The sequence below is a fragment of the Pteropus alecto genome, unplaced genomic scaffold (assembly GCF_000325575.1).
Source record: "Pteropus alecto unplaced genomic scaffold, ASM32557v1 scaffold7, whole genome shotgun sequence".
NCBI classification, from domain to species: domain Eukaryota; kingdom Metazoa; phylum Chordata; class Mammalia; order Chiroptera; family Pteropodidae; genus Pteropus; species Pteropus alecto.
The window spans coordinates 2,442,720-2,456,398 of record NW_006494614.1 but is presented as its reverse complement, the minus strand read 5'-3'; positions in this window follow the sequence as shown (position 1 = coordinate 2,456,398).

Genomic DNA, 13,679 nt, shown 5'->3' with positions numbered 1-13,679 from the left:
GTGATATGTGATTATCTGAGAGTTGCAATGCTAATGTTTCATATAATTCAGTCCTCAATTTCTCACAATTATTTTGTCCTCAGTGAAAGATTTGAGGGGACAAGATTATCCAGATAAATATGCAGTATTCACCCACTTATTTGTGCCCTTGCACAACTGTAACTGTCCCTTCCTCATTGTAACATAATCTGTGTATTTAAAACAAAAAAAAAAGAAAATATGATTTTCTGCATTACCCATGTCCTTTGTAATATAAAGAAGTGTATCTTATTTTGTTATTGAGCCATATTTTCCCTATGTAGTTAATATAGGTAATAAAACATATATAGTAAATACAAATGACTCAAGAATAATTTATTAAGCATCATTTAAAATGGAATCTTTATAGTGATTGATGAACCTTTATTATAACGCTTCCCCCAAACCCTGTACCCTTTGATAATGCATTTTCTTTATCCAGAAGTTCTGTATCTCTCATGAGTAGTGTGTGAAAGGACAAAGGTAATTTGGCAGAAGCTCCCTGAAATTGCATCTTTAAATATCATCCTTTGTGATACTATAATTGTTTGGGGTTTCTTGGTTAAATTCCTCAGACCTTACTGGGAAAAATTATTCTATTTCAAAATCATTTAAAAAGAAATATAGAAAACTAATTTAAAAATAAGCTTGCTTTTTTTCTGGTTATAAATTGGTAGAAGGTTTCCAGAATTTTGAGGAAAAATTGACTTTCCTCTTTAATGAGTTTCTCAAAATGTTACCAAAGATAAAGCTCCCTATTATGTACTATTATCTTACTATTTTTTTCTTGCTTATCATTTCTTCCTTTAATAGTGAGAGATTAGATTAATTGAGAGTAGGGGTCTTTTCTTCCAAATCAAATGACTCATGAAGAGAAGAGGGAGAGAAGCTAGGATGGGTGTCTGGCAGCCTTCCCTCTTCCGCCCGTCTCCTGGCCTCCTGCCCCCTGAGAATGCCTGTGGCTGCCAGGGCAGCACAAGCAACTTGGAGATGGGCCAGACAAGATTTAACAGTGGTCAGTTGAGATCAATCCATTATGGAACTGGGCACTTTATTTACTATTTACTAAATAGTTTGCTATTCATATGGCGCTGGACTTTTTTATAGGATGAGAAGTCTTGAGCCAATTTCATATTTGTATGTCTAATTTCCCTAATAATGAATATTTTTCCATAGCCTTTAGTGCAGCTAGAAAGCAAGCTAATGCAATGGCTCAAAAGTATCTCTTTAGAAATCAACACAAGTATTTAAAATTCAGAAGAGTGGGTGTTTGAGCTACTTTCTTTGAAGGTCATATTTTGAGGATGGGAGGGGACTTTTTTTGAAAGGACAATATCAGTATTTTATTCTCCTACTAATAAGAATTTATGTTCATTTAGACCAAGAATTGGACCTCACATACATGTGTTTGGTGTTTTTTTTCTATTCTAATTTTGTCTTTGCCTCCAACTACAGATAGGAATCTAAGCAGGCATTCTTTTACATGGAATGCCTGACAAATATCATTTACAGTAAATATAGCAGAAGTCTTATAGGCCAATATTTCTCAAACTGTAATGTGCAGTAGAATATTATTCAGCCATGAGAAAGGAAGATATCTTCCCATTTGTGACAACATGGATGGACTTTGAGCACAATATGCTAAGCGAGATCAAGTCAAATAAGAAAGACAAGTATTGTATGACATCACTTATAAGTGGAATCTAAAATAGTTAAATCTGTGAAAAACAGAGTAAAATAGTAGTTACCAGGAGATAGGAGAGAAGGGGTAAAGAGTGATGGTGTTTGAGTACAAACTTGTAACGAGTAGTAAATAAGCCATAGAGATCTAGTGCATGGCCTAATGAATATAGACAATAATATTGTACTACGATCATGCGATGCAATAAATATCACATCGGCAATCATATTACAATATGTAACACACTGTATAACTTAAACTTATACAATGTTACATGCCAAATATATTGAATTTAGAAAAACAACTTTAATGTGTATATGAAATCCTGGGAATTCTGTTAAATTAAAAATTCTGATTCTGGGTGGGAGCCTGAGTTCCAAACATAACAGGGTCCAGATAATCTGGATGTTACTGAACCTTGATCCATATTTTGATTAGAAAGCTTTAGACCAATTCACTTGCAGAATATTATATCTGAACTATGCAGACTTATCATGAACAGAAATTAATATTACAAAGCAATATCTCAACTTTAACTAGAGACTTGAACAAAGTAAATGGATAGAATCTTGTTCAACATTTGTGTTGACTCCTTTAAATAGTTTTAGATTTCCTTGGGAATAGAGGGAGGTAATCCATATTCTATTTTTGTTTTAGTGAAAAATCAAGTGCAAGAGAAAAATCTATGAGGTGATGGAACAAGTGGTCATCCCTTTATTCTCAGAAGGCTATGGCTGGCCTATCTTTCCAGAGAAGCCAACAGAAAATATTAGAAGAGTTTTGGAGATAGTATTCTAGCATACACCAAGACTACATGAGCTTGACTCATTTAACTTTCTATATGTCAACGTTCTCAACCAATGTATCATGTCTCCAGCTGCTGTCTTGCTCCAACCTGCATTTGTTTTCACCAAGTGCAAGTGCAGCACAGAAATGAGGGCATAAGGCAAACATCAGATTTGTTATCCATGCCAACAGCTCCAAGCCCAGATGGCTCCAAAGTAAAACCAAGCAAGGTCTTACTGTGACTTTGTGACCAAAGACTTAATGTTCTCATACCATTAATGGGCTCTGGCACTTTCTCAAACCTGTGATATTGACTAACTACCAATAATAGCTGATATATGGGCAAAATTTTCTTGGCCTTGTTTTTTTCAGGACTCTAATATACCTTCATCTTCTGGAAATGCGTCGAATCAGTCTGTTCACATTCTCTGTGAGCTTTGCTGTTGATGTATCTAAATAGAGGGCTTCTTGTTCTTTTATCTGTTGAGGTTAAGATCACCGTGTAATAGTTTACTTGCCTTAAGTTCTCTTTAAAAAAAAACAACCACACTTCTCTGTAATCGGAGAGGGCAATTAACAGAATATAGCAAGTGGGAAATAAATTTTATTGTTCCATAATTTTCAAAAACTCTTTATTTAAGCAAGATAAGATAATGATATAACTAAAAGGATTTCTAAAGAGCATCTAGTCCAGGATGACAAATGAGTTTCACTTCCAGTGCAAAGGAAAGCAGAATGAGGGCATATATGCCTTTTATTTTCAAATGCAGGTCCAGTATCAATCCTAACTTCTAGTCCATGCTTCTTTTCTTCTTTCTTTTTTGCTTTTTTTTTTTTCATTATCTGGCACCATCTACATATTCAAGTACCAGCCAGGCCTCAAAATTACATCTGAGGAAGGACTAGGGTCATATCAAGAGCCTAGAATGACTCTATCAATTTTGCCTCGCCGTCAAACTTCCTCTACCCCATTCCATCATTTACCAGCATCTGGACTCCCCAGAAACAGATCCATTCCTAACTTTATCCTCTAGCATTTCCAAAAGGGCCCATATTGCAACTGGGTGTTTTGTGCCTGATTCCATGGTCACTAATGATCATGTTACAGCAATCCTTGAAACCATACTATAGAATATTTATAACCAAGCCACAGCTCATAATAGTTGGACACATAGCTGTGTCTCTGGTTTCCATTTCTATCCTTTTCCAGAATCAAAGCCTCAAAACTCAGTTACCTCCTCCACTTCTTCTATACTTCCTCGTTCATTGCATTCAGCATTGAGAGGGAGACAGAAGTTGGTCACGGCAACATTTGAGACCATATAATATCTTGGAAGTGTCCAAGTATAGAAATACATTTTGTCCTATTTATTTCTGGATTCGGGAGAGTGCTAATTGCAGCCAAAACATCTAGAGCTGATTTAGATTTCTCCTTGGCAGTGTGACCTTAAGGGAGCTACTTCACCTTTGGATATTTTGTCAAGTGTAAATAATGGCATCTGCTCTTAAATGTGGTTAATCACAGAAGATATGCAAAAGAAATTTGCTCTCCCCACAGGAAAGGTTCTAGTCTATATAAACACAAGAGATTATTAAGAAACTGATATTTTCAGGCTGAGTTAAGTGTGATTGAATTTTACACCATTAAATGTGCATGTTCAGTGATTTTGTTATTGGTGGGCTGATTCTTGGTATGTTAATGAAGACCTATGTATAGTTTTCTTGATTAACTCGTGGCTTAGGAGTTGTTACTTCAAGCACCAAACAAGATTCAGTTTTTCTGAGGCACTGCATCCAATATCTCAATTATTCATCTTAGGAATTAGTGTAAAATTACAGATTCCTGTTCATATGGAAATAGACGGATATGTTAACTGAAATGCTGTAGATGGAAAAAAATCTTGCATAATGAAAGGATTGATATTAATATCTTTATATGGAAGATGTATATCATATTGTTAATAAGGAATAATTCATTCATGTGTACTTGTTCTAAAGAATTATTTTATGTAGTTTATCTCACTTCCCAAAGTAGAAATTATTCACTATACATAGCAAATATTTTGAAACAGAAATATGCTAACACACTTTTTAACTTAAAGTAAAATTTATTTTAAAACATTGAAATTTATTTCTTGTTCCTTATCATACTTTTAAAATTCATTTTCCATGTTCAAATTTTTACACTCAGCTGCTATAAGTGTATTAATTTTTAATCAGAATTGGATAATTAGGGTATATGTCCACTAACTACCCAGATTAAATATTAGGTATATATGAGAACTTGCCATCACTAAAATTCCTTGGTTCTCTCAGGTAGGCCCCTTAGAGACTTTTCTGAGTTTATATACAAAGCCTAAATAGAAGCAACAATCATTTATTGAAATACTGAAGGAAATGAGATACCACACAACACATAAATATGTATGTATACTTATGCATGCGTGTGCATGCGCGTACACACACACACACACACACACACACACACACACCCTGAACTCAAGTTGAGGCCTCTAATCAGTTTTAAATTTCTGAAGCTTACAATATAACATATATTACATAAATTTATTATACTATTATAACCTTATTATACTATTTCACTATTTCTTTTCATTTACAAGTGTAACTCAAACTTTTATTGAGGATTTATTATGGGAGAGACATTCTGCTAAATGTTGTGAAGGAAATAAAGACTAACAAGGACCTCACTATCTATTTGTACAGACATTCATGTGTACAGGATATCTTAACCATAAGAAGAGGGTTTAAAATCATTATAAACAAAATTCTGTGCGAGCATAAAGCTGGACAAGATTGCCACTAAGTATAGCTACTTAAAAGAGTCAGTCTGTTTAACTGAGCTAGAAAGATACGTACAATTCCAGGTATTTTCAGGCAAAGAAAATGACATACAGAAAAGCCTGCAGAGGGAAATAAAGGGTGGGAAATGTTTGGGGATTGGTGATGAGAGAGCTGCAATGAGTAGCAAATTATCTCCTACCTCTTTTCTACCCATGGCACTTTGTTATAATTTTACCTCCTTTTCATCAATGCTGTGAAAATATTGTTTTTGAATATAGATTGAAATTCTAAAGCAGAAAGGGATTTCTTAAGGAGAGCACACACAATAATTTTACTGCTTAGAATTGTCCAAGACAACTGAGGATGGCATTAACTCACAGTGTAAACAATCACCAGGAGCCTAAAAAGTACCCTAAAGGAAAAAGAATTATCCAGTAATACAACGTGGGCAACCAATCTCACAAACCCAGTGCACAGAGAAGATGGCTGACGAGGCATGGAGGCCACTGGGGTAAGAGCTGAGACTGCAAGTATCACTTCAAACTCCAGTTGAAGCCCCATAGAGAAGGGTAATGGGAGTTTGGGATAAAAAAAAATTGAGCAAGAAATCCTAAAGTGGAGGAGCTTCTTCAACCATTTCTAACTTAAAGTTCTGGGAAGAGAACCTCTAAACATAAAATGTATCTACTTTTTTTGCCCAAAGTACCCTAAGGGCCTGTTCCATTTACTATGACTACATAACAAATTACTTCAAAATTTAGTGGAGAAAAAAAAAAATTTGTTATGCTCACAGATTCTATGAATCAGGTTTATGACACCACATAGTATGGTCAGCTTGCCTCTGCTCTGTTCTGTCTGGGCTTCAGCTGAAAGACTTGGAGTTCTTTTAATATCCTCTCTGTCCTGAGGGTTTTGAGTCATCTGAAGTTTCATTTACTCACTGTCTTGCAGTAGACATGGGCTTCGTCAGCTGGGGTCCTGAGTTCCTCTCTACTTGGGCTTTTCCATGTGGTCTCTCTGCAAAAAAAGCTTGTTTGACTTCATTACAATACGGTGGCAAAGTTCAAGGGGTAACCACGCTAAGGGAGAAAGTCAAATGTAGACTAGTAATATCCTTCCTATGCCCTAGTTTTGGAAGTCATAGAGCATTACTTCTGTCATATTTTACTTGTGGAAGTGGTTATAAGCTCCTGCCCAAATTCAAAGTGAAAAAACAGACACCCCACCTCTTGGGAGAAAGAATCGCAAGGTTCTGAAGAGCATGTCAAACCAGAAATACTGCCATAATATTTTTTTTTAATCAAAAATGCATTTTTATTTAAAAACGAATTTTTGGACAAATTATTTTAGTATGTAAATTTGATTTTGTTTTTATATAGACTCTAAAGATTTTCCTCACTGATCTTCCGTGTGAAGGCTATTACAAGCCTGGATATACTTTCTGCATGCAAGTGTGTATCTTACATGTAGGGTGCTGGAAAAAATGGTGTACTGCTACTACACATAAATTAGGTCAAGTGACACCACATATGAAAAAGGAAATAAGAGGAATATTCTAGTTAATCAGATTCAGGAAACAATCATGACACAAAAACGGTGCAGAGAAGACCAAGTCAGTAACTTTAGCTAAGGCACTGCAGATTTTACTGGAGTAACAGGTTTGTGAGGCTATCCTGTGTACCACACTAAAATAGCAAGAAAGTGTTATTTATATAGAAAGGCTGGAATGGGGGATTTGGAAAATACAATCTGCCATAGGGCCTAGAGAGCTCATAGAACAAACACTGTGCAGCTCTCTGTTTCTGCCCTCCTTCCCTTTCCTATATCTTTTGTAGCTGCTAGTTTCTTGAATAAAGAGAGAGGCAGAGAACTTGACAAGAAGCCTGGACTCTGCTTAGGGGAATTATTAATAAGGTTTATTATGTTTTTTCAAAATTCAAACTCAATATAAATTATTATATTCCTGGAACATGGGAAAGAGATATATGCATTTGGAGAGGTGGTTTGGGATAAATTCTTGATCTTAAATGCCATACTGAGAATTTAGGTGTTATGCTGGACTCAGGATTTTGTTCTGTGATAATGAAGAAATGGCTGCATGTTTTTGATCAGGTGAGTGACATAATCATTTAGGAAATTAACTCACTTTGAAAGCCCTGGGCAAGAGATTGGAAACTGAGAGAAAAGCAGAAATTTTCTTAATCGACCTCCTCAAAACAGAAGTGATTCATTAATTTTGCTCTCAATACTGTGTCTAAAACCCATGGACGGATCTGCAGATCACTCTGGAGGCTGAGATCAGAGTATACATTACAAAACTCCCTTATAGTCCTACTCCTTCCAGATGAGTTGCTTGTTTATCAAGAGTCAGGATGTTTGTTCCCAAATCTGTTTATGGACTTTAGTTGCGATTATGTCATTTAATTAAATATTTTAAAACAAAATTAATTATGAGTACAAAATAAAAGAGGGTCGTTGTTTCTGTGAAAACCAAACTGCCCGCTTTGGGAAAGATTTAATAAGAGTTTTATAACTGCTGCAGGAATAAGGGTGAGACAGGGTAAAACACTGGGAAAAAATGAAAAGCTTGAGGGATTCTATAGTCTGGTTACTTTGTAAGAGTCTTGTACTTTCAGAGTAGAGGATAAGGTCTATTAAGAGCCTTTAGAGGTAAACTTAATTAATTCCATTTCAATTCAACCACTTGCTATCTATGTGACTTTGGGTAATTTACTTACCTTTTATGTGCCTCAGTTTCCTTATCTGCAACATAGTTACTAATAGTTCCTACCTCATAGTTTACAGGAGAATTAACAGAGTTAAAATTTTTCAAGTACATAAGAGTATCTGCTACATGGAAAGTTTTGAAAAAAGGCTAAGTATTATTATTGTTGTTGTTGTTGTTATTATTATTATTCACTATGAATATGGCTTCTAAAAGAAGGACAGTGCAGACACCAATAAATGGATAGTCAGGAAAATGCTATGGCCACATCAAAAGATGAGTGAGTGAATGTACACTTAAAATTTCATAAGGTTTATGTGTGTTATAATTTTTATAACTCCCTGCTTGAAAAAAATTTAAAAATAATATTGACAAGCTATTGGTCTCAATGATCTTAGATAAGAGAGTCTTCTACGTCTGGAGGAAGCTTACATAATGGGTGATGTTAAGGGTCTAGGGCAGAGGCAGGGAGAATGGAGAATGAGAGGCAGAGATGAGAGACTTGGTGAAGAGATTCAACAGAACCTAAAAATTGTGCACAAAAGGGGAGCAAAGAATATGACCCTAAGGCTTGAGCTGCGTACTTGAGAAGATATTCATCAGAAGAGAGGACCCAGTTTGGGAAGGGAATGATGAAAACACTTTATTTAAATATAATTGTTTTTAAACTTTAGTATTTCCCAGGATTTGATCCTGAGCTCTCTTCATTTCTTCCCCCCAAAGCATTCCCTCCAGGCAAATTCATCTCATGACTTTGGCTAGCATACTCTAATCATGCCAAATTTCATAACCCAGCTCGAACCTCTCTGCTGAACTTTATACTAGTATATACAGCTGGCTCCCAAACACAGCTCTTCTGAATGTTCCATAGAACATGCATTGAACATTCAATATGTGCAAAACAATTTATCATCTTCCTGCTAACACTTGTCCTTCTCCAAATTACCTTAGCTAATAATACCATCATTTACCCAATTGTTCAGGCCACGGGTGATCTGAAAATCAATCTAAATGTCTCCCTTTACCTTATGCCTCACACTTAATTGCTCTCTAAGACTTGCCATTTCACCTTTTAAACATTATTTGAATCTATCCCTTCTACCTCCTAACTTATTTCCCTGCCTTCATAACCAGTATCTCTGCCTTCATGCGTTCTCCCTTCTAATCCATGCCTCACATTGCTACCAGAGTTATATTTATAAAATGCAATATGATCATACTACATAAATGGTTAAAATATCTGTCATTCCCCATTGTCTAGAGGATCTAGCCCAAAATTCTACAAATGGTACATAACATACATGACACATTGTGATCTACATTCTCCCTTTCTCTCCAAATTCATCTCTACTTCTCGTATCCTATAATCAGCTATATGAAATTATCATGAAAATAACCCAACCTCCCAGAATTTACCATTCAAAACTCTGCACAATAGAATTTTCAAGAACATCTTAACTAGATCAACAAAGGGTATCTCTATTTGATTCAAGGAATTGTTTAAGAAATAGAAAAAAGCAAGCTCTATTCAAACTTTCTAGATTCATTTTAAGAAAGCTTACCTAGTAAAAGTCCACAAAGAAAAATCCTCAAAAAAGGATGTTATAAAATCTATACTTTATTCTAAATATGTTTTATGACTTTATAAATATTTGCTCCTAGTTAACAACTATATTTTGTAATCCTTGCATTTACTTCTATGATTAACATATGCTATTTTTATAGAATGAATAGGATCAGAACTCTGATTTGTAATGCTGCATCTATAGGACAAAAAGAATTTGTCTAATAATGACTTAACTTCTAACAATCATACAAGAAACAATTATGCTGTCAGAAGTACCCTATACATAAAGTAAGAAATGAAAAAGAGAACAGAGAGGATATTAAAAGAACTCCAAGAAAATACTTTTTCAGAGCTCTGTAATAATAAAATCTACAAGAAATGAACAGTAGTCTAAGACAATACAAATTACCAAAATTGGCCCTTGAAGAGGTAGAAAATCTAAATAAGTCAATTTTTATGGAAAAAAATAAAGTTGTTATAGAACTACTCCTCAAAAATGTGTAGGACCCAGATGGTTTTACAGATGAATTATTTCAAACTTTCCAGGAACAAATTGTTTCTATGTTATATAAACTAGTCCAGAACATATATAAAGAAACTGTCTCTCTTTTCCTTATATGACGTTAGCATCATTCTAACAAGGAGAGTACAAACTTCAGACCAATCACCCTTAAAAGCACTGACACAAACTCCTAAGTAAAAAATAAGCCTATTTACTTTAAATATTTTTAAATGTTTAAAAGAATGACTTGGCAAAATTACTTTAAAAAAAAATGCAAATATAGCTCAATAGTAGAAAATGTATTAGTAGGTCACAAGAGGAAAACCATATTATCACTTTGTATTGCAAAAGAGGAGGGTCAATTATTTTGATAAATTTTTACTAAAAAAATTCACAGATATTCCATGTTCGGCATGACTGTCACCTACTCTTACAATGGGTATGAAATGGTCAAACAATAAAACTGAGATGCCACAGGGTATCATAAACTCTATACATTCTGTGCAGTGGAGGAGGCTGTTTCAGTCTAATTCTATCTACTCTCTCTTCTCAGAAATGGAAAGTGAGATGGGAAGTGCTTCCCACAACACTTCCCTGGAGCAGGGTGGGTATAGATAAAGCACAGGGAGAGAAAGCAGGGGCAGAGAGCACTGAACGGGTATAAACGCCTCACTCCTAGGAAAGCAGGCAGCCACGGCAGGCATGTGATTGAGCATGTTGTCAAGGAGAAATAAAACTGATGGGGTGAATGCTAATGCAAAGGCTACTCACACTCTGGAATTGACATTAGCATCTCTGGTGTGATGAGGTGATCTTTTAATATAGATGACAGAGGACCTTAACAGTGCGGGGACACAGAAAAATGTCATTGATCCAGATCAATATAAAAAGAGCATCCAAACTGGGGCAGGATAGAAACTGTTACCTTAGCCACACCTGGAACCACACTGGGTATGCACTGTAGTTGTGGATATTTCTTTATAGTTAAGTTCACCATACAACCTAGAGGGTAAAGAAAGGGAGATATACTTGTCGTGTTACACATGCCCATGAAGACCAAAGGGCCTGCAGGGTACACTGCCCCTTTCTAAGGAAAGCCTCCTGAACAGCTTTGTTTCTTCTCCCGTCAAAAGCTAGGATGAGGTGTGCCTTCAGCTTCAAGTGAAAACAACCTGCCACTTTAGCCACTGCTGATTGGGGAAGAGACTGGCAGATGAAGAAAAGTGGAGCCCAAAGGCACTAAACCAATAGTGGATGATGAGAATCTTTTATAATGCAATTAATTTAGATTTAAGTGAAAAGATGATGTTTGAAATCTAAGCATGTGATTGCCTTTTTAAAATATACCTTGGTGGTTTGTGTGCATAGACAGCTAAGTCAAGAGTCTCAAGATCATGTTTCTCTGAAAGGACTCATAGGACTCAAGTACACTGTTGTACTCATGGTTTTGGTTTATCACAGTGAGAAGATACAGGTGGGGATCAGCAAAGGATAAAGATATGTAGGCTGAAGTCCAGGAAACACCAGGCACAACCTTCCAGGTGTCCCCTTCCAATGGAATTGCACAGGGACATACTTAAGTCTCCCAGCAATAATGTTTGACAACATATACAAAGAGTTGCCAAACAAGCAACTCAAATGCTACCTGGTGTTCAGGGTTTTTACTGGAGGTCAGTCATGTAGGCTGGCAGGGCTGCATGAACGATCATAGCTACTCACACACACACCCAGAGCAAAAACAGGCATTCTCCATAAATCACATTTTATTTTTTACAAAATAGATCTTGTTTTTTAGATCACTCTTAGGTTTATAGCAATATTCAAAGAAGGCACAGAGATTTCCCATATATCTCCTGGCCCCACATATGCACAGCCTCCCCCATTATCAACATCCCCCACCATAGTGGTCCATTTGTTATAAACGATGAACCTACATTGACAAATTAATATTCTTGGTGTTGTGCATTCTATGCATTTGAAGAAATTTGCAATACATATATTTGCAATATATCATACAGTGTTTCGCTGCCCTAAATAATATCTGTGCCCAGCCTATTCATGCCTCCCTCCCCCATTAACCCCTGAAACCATTGATTTTTATACTGTCTCCCTAGTTTTGCCTTTCTAGAATGTCATATTGGAATCATTCAGTATGTAGCCTTTTCAGATTGGCTTCTTTCACTCAGTAATATGCATTTAAGTTTTCTCCATGTCTTTTCATAGGTTAATAGTTTACTTCTGTTTAGAGATGAATAATATTCTATCATCTGGATGTAGCATGGTAGATTTACCCATCTACCTACTGAAGGACCTCTTGGTTGCTTCCAAGTTTGGGCAATTGTGAATAAAACAGTTATAAACATTCACATGCAGGTTTTTTTGTGGCCATAAGTTTTCAATTCCTTTAGGTATCTATATACACCAAAGAGCACGATTGATGGATCACATGGTAAGAGTATGTTTAGTTTTATAAAAAACTGCCAAACTGTCCTCCAAAGTGGCTGTACCATTTTGCATTCTCATCAGCAATGAATGAGAGTTCCTGTTGCTCCACATATAAATTACATTTTTAAGGTAAATTTATCTGGCAAACGTATGTAGCATGTCCCAAGGCCTCAGGTACATAAAACCACTCTTATCAGACAGAATATTCTAAAGACTCAGGGGTTATCTCCCAGGAGTTGACCAAGGGCCAGCCCTAAGGATAGGCAATGAATTAGAACCACCAAGGCCTGCTGAGTCAACCCCTTTTCTGCCCCCACAGCCCAGGTCCTGAGAGCCCAGCTGTTCTCAGTAAGAAGCTACTCTACAGCTAATTAGAATCATAAGAGGGGGTGCACTTTGACTTTCTCCCAAGCAACTCGAACAAGAAACACCCACTGCTGAAATGCTGATCTTTCTCTGCTCAGACAGAGTGTTTTCCTTATTTCTGGGGTAATATTATTTCTAGTTTTCACCTTTATTCCTAGTTAGCTCTGTACGCTGCTTAGAGAGATGAAAAATGAAGCCCTCTACTGTCCTCTGGACTAGAAATGCAACCTCTCTTTCTCTACAATGGTCCAAGGGAGACTAGAAGGAAGCATTAAAGCTTGCCTGGGTTTGATTTCGAATTAGTGAGTCAGAGTTCTTGTGAAAGGAAATTGTTCTCACTTCCTTCTTTGGAATTAAGCAAAACAGTAATATTCAACTAGACTACTTTAGAGACAATCCTTTGCTAGGCTGGGATGCAACCCTATAGAATGAAGCACGTGCTCTGGATTGGCAATGCTCCATCTCTCTCACAGCTAGAATGTTTGAGTCAGGGACACAGAGTGTGGACATGAAAACGATGCCTCTTGTAATGACGCCTAAGCACTCACTGTCAACATTTCAGATTAGACAAGGTCAGACACAAAGAAGTAGTGTATTCCATGTTAAGAATGTTGGATTTGTCCTGGAGGTAACTGGAAGCTACTGAAATAATTTATGTGGGCCAGCAGACCAAGATTTACATTTAAAAAATATTGCTCTGAACACAATAAAAATTGAGGGAAACAAAAATGTATGCCAATTTAGGAGATTACTGCATTAACTGAGACAAAAACTGACTGAATGAAGA